The 17,229-nt window shown below is 43.9% G+C and overlaps 1 long non-coding RNA gene across 1 annotated transcript in view; it reads right to left on the reverse strand.

The window, feature by feature from the left end:
- LOC310688805 overlaps positions 1 to 15,858 on the reverse strand; it is a 37,909-nt gene extending 22,051 nt beyond the window's left edge. Inside the window, exons 1-2 of the long non-coding RNA XR_014517200.1 lie at positions 15,822 to 15,858; positions 15,301 to 15,346 (exon numbers count right to left, since the gene is read on the reverse strand). This is a non-coding gene — a long non-coding RNA (uncharacterized lncRNA). The remainder of the gene's footprint in view (positions 1 to 15,300; positions 15,347 to 15,821) is intronic.
- Between the last annotated feature and the right edge of the window lie 1,371 nt (positions 15,859 to 17,229).

Consider the following 17,229-nt stretch of genomic DNA (forward strand, 5'->3'; position numbering starts at 1 on the left):
ACCATGTCTACTCAGAAGCAAGCTAGGTGAGTGGGTGTGGCAAGTCCCACTTAATCTAATACTCTACTTCCTTTAGAGTAGACATAGATAGGCTTGCCTTGCTAGTCTCTTTTGAAAAGAGGAAGAAAGCTGGAAAATACACAGTGACTTCCCCTATATAAAACTCACCGTGAAATATTTACTAACTTAATGCTGACAAAAGCAAATTGATTGCTAGCAAGTGCTTAGGGAGAGATCTGTCCTATTTAACTTACCCCTGTGACTATGTAAAAGCATCCATCACATCTACAAGTATTGTGCGACTCAAGGTATGCCTACACCAACATAAAACACAGCAGAAAAAACAACAATGGAGAAAAGGCATACTTCACAAGACTGGGGAAATTAACACATCTTTTACCTAGCACTGAAAAAGCAACAATGTGTTGGTGATTTGTGACTGTGCAAGTCATTATCGACATGAAGCGTTTTTCTTAAAACTTCCTTGTCCAGTTGTGCTTGGAGAATATATTTACCCAACACAGCCAGAAAATAGGACATTTAGTAGCAATTCAGGCCAATTTCTTTAATTTTAGGCTAATAATTAAGAACACACACACACACTCACTCAAGGATATGAAGGAGTGAATGCTCCTTCATGAAGAGGAACGTGGTAGACCAGTTTCTTTAATTTGCAGGTTTCTCATATGCAGGATCCATTATGTGCTTGGACCAAGGCTGGTATTGCTTGCAGTGACATACCCAGCCATGCTCTGGACTGTGACAGAGCTCTCAGTGTTTGTCATGAACAATTAACAATGTGTGCTGGAAATAGCAGATCATTGTGCATTTTGTTAGGCTGGAGTATAGTCTGCGGGTTAAAAAAAATAAATCAACATTCTGTTCAATGTAACCTCAATAATGCTCCAAAAAAAGGTTGTCTTTTTCAACTTGTAAGTTATGTACTTCAAGCCATTTGCATATATTTTCTTGTTTTGCATAATTAATTTTGCTTCCAATGGTCATGGGAAGCGATGCAGACACTGAATCCACATCCCAAACCTTATTGCTTCCCCTTCTCATGGGTCTGAAGATTTCACTGAGCATAAAGACAAGGAGCTTGTTTGTTTTTTAAAACTGACACCTGGGATTCTCAGAATGCTGAATTCTCTGCCCAGACATCCCACCCAAATCACAGAATGCAGACAGAGCCTCTTTCAGCAGCTGATCAAATGTGTCATCCATATTGATTAAACAAGCACTGTAGATCTGTGCAATATTTTAGTTCTGAAAACGCAGTACTGCAGGAAACAAACACAGCCATGTATTTATGTTTCTTCGAAATCACTCTGTTACACAAACACCTGTGTTCTGATTTTGAAGAAAAAAATAAGTGCAAATGCTCTTTTAACTTTGCAACCTGATCCTGAGTGTTTACAGTACTCAGAAATAAATCCCACTAAAGTTCTGTGGGACTTGTATCTAGATAAATATGCTTTGGATTGCGACATTGCTTTCCAAAAAAGAAAATCTTTTGTCATTGTACAGAGATTAAATCTGGCTGGTGTGTAGATAAATGTTTCAGTTCTTCCATCTGTTTTTGGCTACTGAGCAATTGTATAGGACTGTTCAAATATAGACTCTGCCTCCTCTTAATGGCTCTTGCGGCATGAGTGTAGGGTTCCTCATCATTTTAGTGCCCCACACAATAAACGTCGAGGATATAAATTTTGATATGCTTCCCAGCTGAATGGATGCCTAGAGTGGAGACAGACTGGCTGGAGCTAGAAGCTGTTAGCTTTGATTTACCTCCCTTCCATTATTCAATCCTATTGAGAATTTTGAGTAGCGATCACAAAGCATGTTGATTGGCTGCAGTTTATAGATTGAGTGATATTTAACTCCAGTCAATACTCGGCAACCTCCTAACGATATTAGCGGCGATGAAGTAATGGTTGTTTGGTAAGAGGCAGACAATGAAGTAAGGTGTTTGCAAATAAATCCATTGACTGACGAGTTGTCCTCATTAACCACGAAGCACATGTGTTCCTCCAAATCCCTGACAGGATTCCTGCCAAGAGGGAAGTACTTGTGAAAAGTTCTCCATGTCATTTCCTTGATGCAATATTTACGCTTTGCCTGGTTTGTAATGTTTGGCTCACAGGCTGGAGACCTACGTATGCTATGGGACGTGCTTCTGCTATGTCTAGAGCTCAGAATTTTTATGTGACCCAGAAGCACTCTTTCTCCATATGCTGTATCTGTTGCAGATGGGAACGTAAAGACAAGCAAAACAGAGGATATTGGGAGAGGGGAGGTATCAGAGAACCCCAGAAGATTCTACAATGCAAAGTGTAAACAGATGAAACACAGAAGTGGAGAACCAGCCGCCTATTGTGCAGTGAGTGTTGCAGGATTCCATGTCCTGAGTTCAATTGCCCACCTAGCTGCAGAAGCTCACTGGACAATCTTGGGCCAGCCGTTCTCTCTCAGCCTCATCTACTTTGCAGGGCTCTTGTGAGGAGGGAATAAGAGACTGATGATGTGCTCAGAGCTCCTGAAAGGAAGGGTGAAGCAAAGATGTAACAGAATATCATATAATAAGCAAGGTAAGTGAGCTGTAACCTGGCTGCCACTTCCTGATGCTATTGTTGCACTCCATGTGCAAAAATATGCAAAAGATAAGAGTTCATGACCCCAGCGTGCTCTGATGAATCATGAGGTTGGAGAAAGTAAAGTTCTGCTGCTCAGGATTTTCACGAGGGTGGCTGTTATGAGTTGCAAATACAGCCTAAACAATTATAGAGTGTGTCATCGCCATTTTTCTAGTCCTGGGGCAAGGTGCGGCAAGCTCTACTAAGTTTGTTCCTCCTTGCACTAATGCATTTCTGCGTTATCCTTTGGGGTGCACACATTCAAAGAGCAGCACATGAATCACAGTACAAGGTGCGAGAAGAGCAGGGCAGGGAATAATCAAGCAGCAAACCATTGCAGCCTCCAAAGCCCTGCAACTTGGTGTGGTGGTGTAGACCTTTTTTTGCTATGTCAGCTCCAGGCACCAAGGATCAGGCCCCTCAGGAGACGCATTGAAGTCTTCAGATCCAAAACATCCAGGCCTCTTTCCTCTGCCTTCGGATGTGGGACGTTATTGCAGCCAAGCCAACAATTCATGTTTTGCTACGTAGGTATATGAAGCAGCTAAAGCTCACAGAGCTCTCCTGTAAAATTTGCTAGAAAGAACTATATGAGATAGTTATTTGACTACTACCTTGGCAAGAAGCTGTAATACTTCCTTCATTCCTGGGCATCTGTCTCTTTCTACATCAGCTCAGAGAGCATTTCTGAACTTACATTTTGTACATTTGTAACTTACATAGCGGTTATCAACCTGCCTTTATTTTGCCATTGTAATTGTTCCCTTAAGACCTAAATTACGTAAGTAAATACTAATTTTAGTTCTTCATAAAACAGTGTGTGATTATTATTTTTAAGGGGGGGGGGGAATACCAAGGAAAATCCAGTTTGCCTGAAAGCATCCTGGATTGTTGTGCTAGAAGTTTAAATCAACATTGTCTTCGCTTCCCAGTTGAAGTTGCAAAGGATGGTCCTATGCTGATCTCACTAATGTGAGCAAGGAAGGATAATAACTAAGCAATATATCATGAGGATGCAGTGAGCAGCATACTGGAGTGTCAGCCTGCTACTCCCTGGGCTTTTCCAATGGTGGCTAGGGGAGATCTGGTACATGCACTGTGCACAGAGCTTACTTGAGTCTATGTCCTTTCTGTCTTAGAGCTCTTAAGATGTCTAGCTGTCAAATCAGAACATGAATTTAATTGAAAGGCTTGAAACCAAACAGGCGACTCAAGTTTCACACTGGGAGAGCAGAGTGCAGCATTTCAGCAAGAAGAGTGGTAGAAGATAAAGCGAAAAGCCTACTCTTGATGCTGCTTTCCCATGACAGTGTCGGTATAGTGAAGCATCAGGGAAATATTGTATCTATTCACCACATTTAAATCCTACCTTTCTTCCAAGGAGCCTAAGGCAGAGTGCATAGTCTGCCTCTGCTTTTTATCCTTGCCATCTGTGTGGTAGGTTAAGATCAGATATATGTAATAACTCGCCCAAGGTCACACGGTGAATTTTATAACTGAGAGGGCATTTGACTCTGAGTCTCCCCAGTCCTAGCCTGATCCTCCAATTCATTCATTTAATTCATTTATTTGATTTCTATCCTACCTTTCTTCCCAAAGGTTTCCATGGCAGTGCCACACTGCTATGCCACACTGACTGCACCACATCACACCATGCCGGCTCTCACATTGCAGCAGGTCTGGCAAGTTTCTATCAAGAACTCAAGTGTGTAGGGATGGGGGGAATTCATCTGATTTGGCACACCTACTGAACTTCTACTTTCTGAAACAACTTGTGAACTGACAAACAGCCACCCTTCAGAATTCACACAAGCACCCCTGCACCCCTCCGCACCATCCCGATACATATCTCTGCAACTACACAACCTCCCCCCTGCAAACACACCCTGTATTCTCCTGTACACAGAATGCAACCACACCACGTGCTCTTGCAGCCACAAATGTCATGGAACCACATAAGCAAAATGTTTTAGGTGCTTCATAAAGCAATACTCCAGGCTCTCCATATGGATATGGGTCTGAAAGACCAAGGGAAAGTGTGGGTACATGGAGGGTAGGTTATTGGCAAGCACAATTTGTGACATTCCACAACATCATTGCTGATCATCTGGTACATCTGTTTAAGCTTCCAATTTTCCAGCTCTTGGGAGCCTGAGCGAACATGAAATAGCCTTAACTCTGATCTTAAACTGGCAGGGTTTTTGAAATCACTGGTTTTTATTTATTAACTTAATCCAAACACATCAGCAAAACTCCATTGAATTCTTCCTGGCCTTACAAGGAAGTATTTAGGACTGCCGCCTTATAGTCAGTAAATATTTCCTACTCATTAAAGCAGGGAAAGAAAGAGGATCTCAGATTTCCTTAACATCTGAGAGCAACATGTGGCATTTGAATGCTGGGTAGCTTGAGGGATTGATTAATGTGCTGTTAATAAAATTTATTATACTTTAAGCTGCAAGTGATTTAAAGGTTGTTACTATAGGCACTTCCTAAATAGATAATAACAATGAATATATTTATGGATGGGAGCAGGGAGGCTGGTGTGTGACAGCTCAGAGCAAAATCAGTCATCCTTGCTAATAGCCAAACTTTCCACTGGTTCATCATCAGAATGCTAGTTATGGGCAAGCTTTGAAGACGCGATTATGGACTGAGTTTGCCAGATAACTCATCATCATAAGATCCAGCAGTTCAGTATTTCATAAAAAATGGGTTCATTTAAATTAGAAGATAACTCACTAAGGAAACAAGACAAATCTATATCACTGACAAAGGAAATATCCCACTTTGAAATCCATGTATTTCCTGAAGAAGCATACATGCTACCTGGTTGCTATAGCAATTGGTTTGCAACTAAATCGAGCTGTCTTGCAACCCAGGAGTACAATCCAAAGCTTTGAGCTTTGCAGCCAATATGCCTTTCACATCACAGAACTCCATCTACATAGAAACAAGAGACTTATTTCTCTTGCCTCTCTTTGGACAACCGCTTGGCCTAGGGCTGCCATACATCCGGAATTTTCCGGACATAGTCTGTATTCAGCCCCCTTAAGCAGCATCCGGAGGCAGAAATCACCAAAACATCTGGGAAAATCTGGACATATGGATTCGAACTGCCAACCTTCTGATTGGCAAGCCCAAGGCTCAGTGGTTTAGACCACAGTGCCACCCGCTTGATAGGTGATAGGTGAAGCCAATTGTAAGTATGACACTGCTACAATACTATTTATGTAGGCATTTTGTGTGAATTGGTTTAAATAATTTTGTGTTTGGCTTTGCTTTGTTGTACTCCACCCTGCGATTGTTGCAGAGAAGGGCACTATAAAATCAAGGGTGGGTTTGCAAATGTTCACTTGCACATATGTAGACTCACGGGCACCAGCTCCAATCAGGCATGGGCTTCAGCCAGCCAATCAGCCACCCTGTTGCTTGCCTGGTGCAGAGAGAGGAGCCCCTGCCTTAACATAGCCTCCTGCCTAATCTTGATAAGGAGGGACATCCCACTCCCTGATAATTGCTCTCTCTCTCTCTCTTGTCTTCAGTGATGACCAGCAGGAGTTCCTGCTCAAGAACCACTTCGCTGGCCACTTCTGGCATCTCCTGGATCCTCACATCTTGGACAACTTGGCCAAGGTCTAGCGTAGTGATTCCCAAACATTTTTGGGGCCACTGCCCCCTTTGTTCCATAAACTCACCCCCCAGTGCCTCCTACTTTACCCTATCAAAAGCATTATTCAGAACGGCAGTTTCCATTATTCACTAAGGAAGATAATAACGCAATAAAATGCAAATCAATAACAATTAATTGCAGATTTATTCAAAATCCAATTGAAACTATTTAGTTTAGTTGATTCACCAAAACTGCTCCACTTGATCCACTGAGGTCTGCTTTGCAAAGCCTCAGTCATTTACACTTCCAGGGCCCCCTTGCCATATTCTTGCCTCTCAGTGCCCCCACCCCCCCGAATCCCACTTCACCCCAAGGGGAAATATTCCCCACTTTGGGAAAAACTGCCCTAGAAGAAGTTCAATAATAAACACACGGGCCATTATAACAGAAATTATTAAAAAAAATTAAAAATTGATGGGTTAAAAAAAAATACCCTGTGCCCATTTAGCTCCAATATTTTTTGTTCTTTTAATGTTGTTGGGTGGCACAGGCTAGGACTGAGATATTTATAAACTTCCTATTACCTCATGACACGAGCCATCAGCAAAGTTAAACTGAGCACATACTTGACCTTTGCAATGAATGCGTACATTGGTAGGAAGTTTTATGTGTACATTTCGGCATAAATAATACAGAAGCTCTGGGAGCCTCATTGCGCGGAGTGAGCTGAGACAGGCACCTGGGCCTTGCAAACAGATGGCCAGACCTTGAAATGGAGCACCCTCTTTTGGCTTTTTTGTTGCTCCCTGATTCTAGTTTCGCTACCTTCTAGGTTTGTCTTCCTGGATGGGAATGAGATCACCACATAACTGTCTGATGATGACACACAGCAACAGGTTCTCCAGTTTGCCGGTCCTGCTGCTTTGGAATGTGATGACGATGTTGACAATTTACATGGCATTGTGGAACACTTTTGAAAGGGCCTTTTTATTTTTCGGGGGAGGAAAGGTGAGTATGGCAGGAGACACGGATAGTGGAGTATAACATTCCGCAAGGCATGGAAAAAGGAGACCGGCCTTTCTCAGTATTCTAGAATCCAGGGGTCAGCCAATGAAGATGGGAAGATTCACTACAGACAAAAGGAAGTGCCTAGTCACACAGCACATAGTTTAAACTGTGGAATTCATTTACCACAAGATGCAGTAATGGCCACTGGAAAGACTTTAAAATAGGTTTGGACAAATTCATGGAGGATAAGCTCAGGGGCTGCTTGAGGCATTTCAGCAACCGAGACTAAACACCCCACTGCTGCCTCTGAATTGGGGAGGGCAAGCTCTGTATGGGTGGTGCTGCCCCGGCTGGCTGGCTGGGTGAGATACTCCCAGCTGCCCAACGACAAGGAGCCCCCCCCCCATTGCCTGGCCAGGGATGGAGATCCTTTCTGGTTGGTTGTGAATCGGAAGAAATTAAAAATACCAGCGAATAGGTCGGGATTATAGATGTCTCAGTGCTTTACCTGGAGAAGGTCCCTGCTGTATTCCTTGCAACCTTGTGGTTGTTTTATCTATATTATAATAGGGTTTTCCACAGTATTACAATGGAACAATACAGTCCTTTATTCCGCCTCCTCTATTCCAGCTTCCTTACTTCTCTCCAAGCTCATGCCCTCTTTTTAACTACGGTATTTTCATCTCTGTTGTACAGTTGTTAAGCATGCTGCAGGCTCAGATAATGAGTGTTAGGGTTATGCTGGAGTCCCAGTTTAACATCCATTTAGTTGGGGAAGTTTTCATCCCTACATTCTGCCTCCTTCCACTTCTAGAGGAACTGCTAAGGAGGCATAAAGTGGGTATCACTTGGCGAAGAGTTCCAAAAATGCATCCCCAAACTCTTTGAAACTTGACTGATTATGTTGTTCATAGGGTAGAATTTTCTCATGGTTGCAGGAGGTAATGTAACTGGTTTTCTGTGCTTGTAGTGCTCTAGGCTTTCCAGTATTTAAGGATTATTCACAGAGGTGGATTTAGAGGAGAGCAACCACTTCAGTAACACTGGGCATGGAGCCTAGGGGGCACTGCAAGGGACACCACAACTATTGTGGAGAATAGATTGCGAGAGGCAGGGGGCACCACCAAATTTTGGCATTGCACAAGGCGCTGCTGAAATGTAAGACCCCAAGGTCTGCCCCTGATTATTCATTTTGCTGCCAGTGTGGTTCATTGGAACCATCCTTCCTGTCCTTTTGATAACCATCACCTGACAGTTGTGCAACTATCTGCAGATAAAAAGGGATTGGGTAGCAGATGATGCAAAAGATCTCTGCCTGACACCTTGGAGAGAGCCAAAGTCACTCAAGGAAGACAATACTACACAGACAAATAGTCTGACTAGTATAAGGCAGCTTTTTATATTTCTATCCCGTTGTGTGAAAAAGTGTAGATTGACATTAAGGAAGTCATTTGATTAAGCATCTTCTTGCAGTCCCCCATGCTGGAGCCGCTGTCAAGCATTTGAAGTGTGTATACATGCAGACACATGACTGTACCTAGGCGTTCTTTTTCAAAAATCAAGCAGGTGAACAAATGCCACTGAATAGCCAACGTCAGTGGCTGAGTAAAACACAGACCAGCCCTTTCATCTATAATAATAATAATTATTATTATAATAATAATAATTTATTATTTATACCCTGCCCATCTGGCTGAGTTTCCCCAGCCACTCTGGGTGGCTCCCAATCAAGTGTTAAAAACAATACAGCATTAAATATTTAAAACTTCCCTAAACAGGGCTGCCTTCAGATGTCTTTTAAAGATAAGATATTTCCTTCACATCTGAAGGGAGGGCGTTCCTCAGGGCGGGCGCCACTACCGAGAAGGCCCTCTGTCTGGTTCCCTGTAACCTCACTTCTCGCAATGAGGGAACTGCCAGAAGGCCCTTGGCGCTGGATCTCAGGGCTGAACGATGGAGACACTCCTTCAGGTATACAGGACCGAGGCCGTTTAGGGCTTTAAAGGTCAGCACCAACACTTTGAATTGTGCTTGGAAACAAGGCCCACACCTGTAAAAAGGCCCACACCCACCCCACAACATAAAATTAGATTAGGCCTCATTCCCACTGACGTGAGCATTGCCTTGCTTCTGTGGATGTCATTCCATAGAAATGGTCTAATATAAACAAGGTGAAAGTTGACAGTCACAAAGTCCGTCCATTTTTAAAATGGCTCTATATATTTCCATTGCTGGAAATGGAAACTTACGATTGGCTCCTATAGTTACATTCGCATGCAGCACTGTTACGTTGCAGCGAATTGTCTGAATTCCACTTTCACCTGCTTTTAAGCTGGCCCGTTTAAATGCAAGCTCAGGAAAAGAGATAAAAACTTGCTGAATAAAGCAAGGATATCCTTGTGGAGTGCCAAGGAAAACATGCTTTGTTAAATGCGACTGGTTCAGCTGCACCTGTAATTGACATACAATTTGGACCTGCTTCACCGATGGAGCTACCCACATGCATGGACGGTATAGGTATAGCTTTCCATGATCAGCTGCTCAGTTTGGTGGATCTTAATCTTGCCAGGGGTTTGCCCTGATGCAAGTAGTTGCCTGCATGAAGTGAGAACTGGATTATAATTCCGCCTAACAAAAAAACACTAGCTCTAGTATTCTTGGAGCCTCAGTTCAGTGGCAGTTGCATGCCACATATATTAAATAAGTGGCTGAGGATTACATCACAGGGTTTCTTTGTATTTATAGCTGTCAGAAGCATCACAGTAACCCAGGCTGTAAACTGATACTGAAGTATATGAAGATCCTGCTGGATCAGACCAACAGCCCAACTAGTCCAGCATCCTGTTCTCACAAAGTAATGTGGGAACTATCTGTTTAGCTCCATAGAGCAAATTATGACATATACCCAGTTCAAACCAAGAAAGAGGTGAGACACAATCCTTTGTGAATTGCTTTCCAAATTCTGTTTGATTACCCTGCAAGTGAAGGCCCCTTTGCGAGGAGTCAGACATACGTCTGAGCAAACATGCATAGGATTGCAATGTTAGAAATTTAAACAGAGTTTTAAAACAAAAGTAAAAGATTGTCCCAAGGACAAAACTGAACGAAGCTGCTCCAGAGGGCATTGCTGATGGCAAACATCTACTTCATCCAGTTCAACTTGATTTTCCACTCTTGGTTTAGAAAGCAGACATCTATTTCAGCAGGCTTGACCAAAAGAAAGGTGGAAACTTCCACGACAGGGTTGGAATGATAATTTCTTTAAGCCCAACTGCAGTGTTGGAGAAATAGTTCCCAAGAGATTAGTAGGAAATGTTTTAGATCATTTTAGCAGTTGTCTGATAAATCAGGGATCAGTCTGTGAGCCACATCCTCTCTTGGGCAGCCTTCCAAGACTTGAGAAGGGCATGAGGCAAGGCTGGTGTGGTAAGGAGAGTCCCGAGGGCTACCTAGAGGGGTGTGGACAGCTGTATTTCACACATGTGGCAAGTGACCCATCAGGTACATGAAGCATTTGTATGAGCCACTAGAAGGTGAAACTAAGGGGAGCCTCAATACATAAAGTCTATCATATAGGCAGAATGGGCAGGCAGTCCCATGGGGCAGCATGATTCAAGGAGTCTCCTTGACGCTGGAGGACATGAACAAATCCAGGCTCTCGTGTTGGCTCTGACTCTGACACAGAGGATTCAAAAGCATGCTCTGTTTATGCATTGGCCTACTAGTTACATCCTGCCAAGAGCAGCAGTACATTTCCTTGAGAAATTCAACATAGGTGATGATGCTGTCTTTAATATAAGGACGGATGTCTCTCCTCATTGTCCTTGCTCAGGCTGCCTGCTAGCTGTGGAGAGGAGGCTAAAGGCTACTTGTGCCAACTTCTAGTCTGTATCTTGAAGGTGGGAATTAGAGGATCCTGGGAAGCAAGCCAAGTCACACTTCAGTTGCATGGTTGCAGGTCAAAAAGTTGGGATAGTAGATAATCTCAGGAGCAGGGTGGCTGTCTGCCAGTGTGTGGCCTGATTAGACTATCAGTAATGTCCCACGGTTTATCTGCTGTAGGACAGATGGACCCCATTGGAGGATACTTTTCAGCTAGCCTTATTGGAAGATTCAATGCACAAGTGGCACTGCTGTAAACAAAGCCCACATCTTTAGATTAAAGAGAGAGAGAGAGAGGAGAAGAGGTGGCTGTTTTCATATTCATTGATCATGCGTATTGCTAGAATCACCATAGGAAACAACCAGAGAGACTTCCCCCTCTGCTCCTTCTTTATGTTGCTGCCAAGTTAAGATATGCCAATGCTTATACATGTGCAAACTCCATAGTGGGAAGCAGAGGTGCCAGCTTGCAAGGATGATTGGGGTGGGGGCAATGATGTTGCTGGTGGTCCTGCTTCCTGCTCCTCCTCCTGATGATGCCACTGGTGGGAGGCTGCTTCAACCCTCCTTCCCCTCCACGGCAGTAGGAGAAGGAGCAGGCCACTGGACCTACACTATGGCCGATTCCATGCTTTGGCTCCATGCTATTCTAGGCTGCATCAGCAGAAGTATAGTGTCCAAAGTAAGGCAAGTCATAGTACTATTCTATTCTGCCTTGGTCAAGGGTCTGGAAACCAAGTCTAATGCCAGAGAGCCAGTGTGGTGTAGTGGTTAAGAGCGGTAGTCTCGTAATCTGGTGAACCGGGTTCGTGTCTCCACTCCTCCACATGCAGCTTCTGGGTAACCTTGGGCTAGTCACACTTCTTTGAAGTCTCTCAGCCCCACTCACCTCACAGAGTGTTTGTTGTGGGGAAGGAAGGGAAAGGATATTTCCTTTGAGACTCCTTAAGGGGAGTGAAAGGTGGGATATCAAGTCCAAACTACTACTCCTCCTCCTCCTCCTCCTCCTCTTCTTCTTCTTCTTCTTCTTCTTCTTCTTCTTCTTCTTCTTCTTCTGAGGAATGGCTGAGGGAGTTGGGTATGTTTAGCCTGGATAAGAGGAGACTGAGAGGAGATAGGGTAACCATCTTCAAATATCTAAAAGGCTGCCACCTTCCAGGTGTTTTGGACTACAATTCCCATCAGCCCCAATGCTGCAAAGGCTGTAAAAGCGAGCTTCTTCCGAATAGTCTATTATTGGAGGGATTTGTATTCCATCAACAGGGCTCTGCAGAAACCTGATTATAAAGGCCAGCAGAGGAAACACACACACACACACACACACACACACACACACACACACACACACACCATTTGTACTCTACTCTGTATTAATATTGACAGAGTAAAAAAGCATTACTCTTTGGAAACCTAATAATTCTTGATGTGCATGAGAAATGTTTGTTTAGTCTCTCAGGTACAGCTTGATTCTGAATCTTGGCCCTTGCCAGGATTGATTCCGTCGTGCTGAGCCTGCTCATTCCTTTCTTCATTGAATCTGTCCTCCTGAGCCTGTTCATTCCTTTGTTCATTCTTTTAATGTTTTAATGGGCTCCTTCATTCTTGCGCTGCTCTCCTACAGCACCAAGTTCCCTCTTCCCTTCTGCTCTTCCAGGGTTCACCCACCAGGCCAGCTGCACCATTGTGCTGAGTCGGCATTCTGGCACACTCCTGTGCTTCCTCTCGCTGACTCTCAGGAAGTCTTGCACGGAGCACAAAGTGAGCTCATAGCTGTGCAACAGGAGGGCACAGAGAGCAGCACCCAAAAGGAGCAGCGCAGCCTGCAACACAATTGCCTCAATCAGAAGCCGGGTCTAAAGGGCTGGGTGTTGGCGAGAGTGTGGGCACTAAGAAGAACAAATGGCTCCTTTTTGTGGCCTTTTGGTTCCCAGAGAACAGGATGCATTGCTGAAATGTGCTTGTGTAGGCATCTGGGTATGCATGGCCATTCTTTCAGCAGCATAGCCATCGTCTGTGTATATGGCAAAGAGTCCTCTGACAATGGAAAATTTGCATTTAGGGATGTTGGGGAATTCTGATGAAAATGGAAAGTGGAACAGAAATTGCCAATATTCATTTTTTCCTTCCATGTCTGGAACAGAAATCAATCAAGTGAATAGGATTGGCATTGACTGTTGCTGTTGCTCTCAGTCTGCACTCAGTGCGCAATTGATTAGACTCACCTCGCTCCATTTGCATTGTGCTTCCTTTGCATTGAAACAAATGGGGTGGAATAATGTAATGACAACGTAACTTACGTTGTATGCAGTTAATGACGTAAACAACGTAATTTTGCCTCAATGGACACCGAGTTGAATGACATAGTTTTGGGCAGAAGAGGAACTGCAAGAAAATGGAAACAGTGCTGCATGTGATTAATACAAAATGGAAAAGGGTGCCTTCTTACATCCCTGCTTGCATTCTCTTTTGTCCACAGTTATTATTCCAGTTATACACTGCGGTTTCCAGTATGAACTGGCTGCTTGGGATCGTAGCAATGCAAACTACAGAAATCAAGGGTGACAATCTTTCAAAGTAAAATGAAATATACTGGTAGAGTCTGTTCTGAGTAATGGGGTTGGTGATGATGATGATGATGATAATAATAATAATAATAATAATAATAATAATAATAATGATGATGATGATGCCCCAGTCACTCTGGGCAGCTTTAAGCATATATTAGAACATAGTAAAACAGGTTGTGATCACTATGCTGTCATCTCTTCCAGAATATTGGGGTAGAATTAAATGCTGCACTAACATGATGGTTCCATTAGTACCAGCATTTCTGCCTTCCAGAGATCATTCTTCTCCCCCCCCATGCTGTTCTGGGGGTTCTCCCTCCGTCCACAGTGGATTTGGGGAAGGCATATGAGGCATGGGGGGGGGCGGGAGGAGAAGGGAAAGCCCCACTGCATAATTGGAGTCCTTGCACCGGCTTCCATTAATGCACTGGGTTAATTGAACCTGGGCCTTAGCCCCTTAAAGACTGGTGGCAGCTACAAACCCAGCCAACCCACCATGGAATCATCTTCCGTGCAGTTTTTTAAAGTAAAGGCTAGAGAAACATTTTATGGGGAACCTACAGCAGTGGGTATCCTAAACCAATGTTCTTCAAACTTGAGTCTCCAAGTGTTGTTAAATTACAGCTCCCATAATCCCCAGACAGTTGAGCCCAATGGTCACAGATGATGGGAGTTCTGGTCCATCAACATCTGAAGGCCCATGGTCGAAGAACACTAAATTGAGTTTGGCTTTCTCCCAACTTTTTTCAGTCGCAGTCTCTTTGCTCCCTTTGCACAACTGAAGGACTTGTGTTTAAGGGAAACAATGAAAGACAATGAAGGAAGGAGAAATCAAAGATGCCACCATGTTGTTTTTCAGATGACATAGACACAAACTAATGAAAATGCAGCTCATTGCTGTTTCTCTTCTGGAATAAATTTGCTACCAGGTGTGGCAACACGGTGGTCTGAAATGGAATTCCAGCACAATCAAGTTAATTTATAAGTAACAGTGTCAGAATGACACTTGATCAGCGCCAGCATCAAGTGTAGGCATCACTGGGCACCTGCTAAGGTCCACACCAATGTGGAGGTGGGGACAAATGTCAACTCCCAGAGCCTCCTCGCCCTGCTGCTCCTACTCCCTAGCACTGCCTAGGGAAGGGCTTTGCTTGACTTGCACTCTTCCTCTGGGTGTTTGTACAGATTGGGCCTAGAGGAAGGGAATGGGCATCAAGAAGTGAGGAGGAGGGTGAGGGCCCACTGCCAATCTCTTAGCCCGGGGTTCTCCACTACCTGGATCAGACATTGCCCTTGACAAACGAGGAACAATGCCATTTGCAAAATCTGTCCAGGCACACTGTAATGAGGTATGAACTTTCCCAGGACAAAATCCAGAAGTGGATGAGGCAAGAGAAAAGGGGGCCATGTATCCTTGGCTGCGCTCAGTAGAGCAAGGTGAGGTCTGTCAGAGCCCATTAAGCATGGCATCGAAAAGAGTTCGCTTCAGCCCAGTGCCTTGGCCAGTTCAACAAGAGTCTGCTTCTACTACCAGCAATTTCCCTGGTCCCACCATCAGGGCCTGAAGACTGTTTGTTGTGCCAGGAGCATGCATGACCTTGACACTGCAAGGGCATCATCCCAGCACTGCAGGACAGGTCTACCTATGCAAACATTGAGAAATGTAGAGCTATTTCTGGCAGCACAATAGTCATTCCACATGGGGCAAAGCACCTATTATTCATTGAATGTAACTTGAAAACGATGAAGTGATTATTCCATGCTTGGCAGCAGCAGCTGATGCATTGTGGGAGAATGAAGGAAGCTTTGTCTAACATGCTGTGTCAAAGGCTGTACTCTTTTTTCAAAAAAGTGCTTTATTTTCTAGCGCATTGGGAAGAAATGCTTGGCTTTGCATCCTACAGATTTGGGATTATTGCCATGTTTTCTACTCAAGAGCAGAACCTTAGTTCTACTTGCCTCTTTGTCCCGTCCCGTCCCCCCACCCACCAATGTCTCATAATTGTTTGAAATACATTCAAGACTGGCATGGTTATTCAGTTTAAGATTAACCCTCAGAGCACCATCAGGAATACTCTTGATCAGGGAAGACAGGCAGTAAGTAACCTCCTGACTCACCTCCCTTTGTAGCTCTGTGGTGGAACACAACTTTGCATATCAGGAGTCCCAAGTTTAATCAATGGCATCTCCTAGTGGGACTGGAAAGAAGTCTTTCCTGAAACCCTAGGGAACCTGAGCCACTGCCAGTCAGCTTAGGTAGTACTGGGCAACAGTTTCTTACTGCATACAATGGGGAGGCATTTGAGAACCAGACTGCCTATCTCAGCACCACTGTTACAACCTCAGCAAAACGAAGTGTAAGGTACAACTGAAATTGAGATAACAGGAATGGACACAAGGCAAAGGCGCAAAAGCCTGCCTCTCTCTTGCCCATGCGAGATTTGGTTAACATCTGTCAAAGTGAAGTGCGGAAACCCACAAAAGTGATTGAGCAACGCATGACCCCATGATCATATTTTGTTCAGACGGATTATGCAGCTGTCTACAGGAGAAGCAGACAATATCTCCAGAGTACTAAATGTCCCGAGCCAATGATGGATGAAGCAACTGAGCGAATGCAGGTGTGCCAACATCAGATACAGGCAAGCCAGAGGGTTAAGACAGAACAAATGAAACTGTTGTAGCGCAACATTGGCTATGTGCCTTCCAAAATGGTTTTTGATGCTGAGATATCTAACTAGAAGCAGTAGCAGCAGGGTGATAAGCAAAGCTATCAGATACCGAATGTTATATTTTCGTTAAAAGGAGAGCCTGAGACATAATGATGGTAGGAACCATCAAAGGAAACAACTCTGGGAAGTACCAGCCATTTTGATATCAATTGCTGCAAGAGTTGCACATTGCTAAATCAAATGTGGTGGTTCCCAGTTACACTTGGGATGTTTATGAATGCATCAGATTCAGTGTCTGTGCAACAGGCCCGTTAGTATGATATTGGCATATGCAGCAAATCTATTACTTTACTAGGAGAAGGGGGAGATGGGAGGAAAATTGAAATTAGCGCTTGCATTTACTTAGCAAAAGCGCTGTCTCGGCAGGAAGAAGTCTTGATTTAAAGCTTGTTGTTGACTTTCATGATTTTTTTTTTTAACAACCCATAAAGAAAGACTTACCAAATTAGACCAGCAGTCCATATCCTCTTTACAACAGCAGTCGATTCTGATTAAGTAAGTGCATCAGAGGGCAGGACACTAATGAAGCAATCCAATCCCTATTGAATCACTTCCATTTTACACCCAGACAGTCCCTGAAGGCAGCACCAGGGCCTTGCCCGTCTTCATTGAGACCAATTGATCATCCAAGCATTTGTGAGTTCAATTAGACCTTTAATTAATTATCTTTTTAAGCCTGCCTCATCTTCATACAAATTAAAGAAGGATTCTGCTGCTTGATATTCCCCATCAGGTGATGCTGCTCTTACCTGGCACTTGCACTCGGTAGGGATGGGGCAACCTGTCCATTTGCT

This window comes from Podarcis liolepis (genome assembly GCF_965112155.1).
Source record: "Podarcis liolepis genome assembly, chromosome: 11".
Lineage (NCBI taxonomy): Eukaryota > Metazoa > Chordata > Lepidosauria > Squamata > Lacertidae > Podarcis > Podarcis liolepis.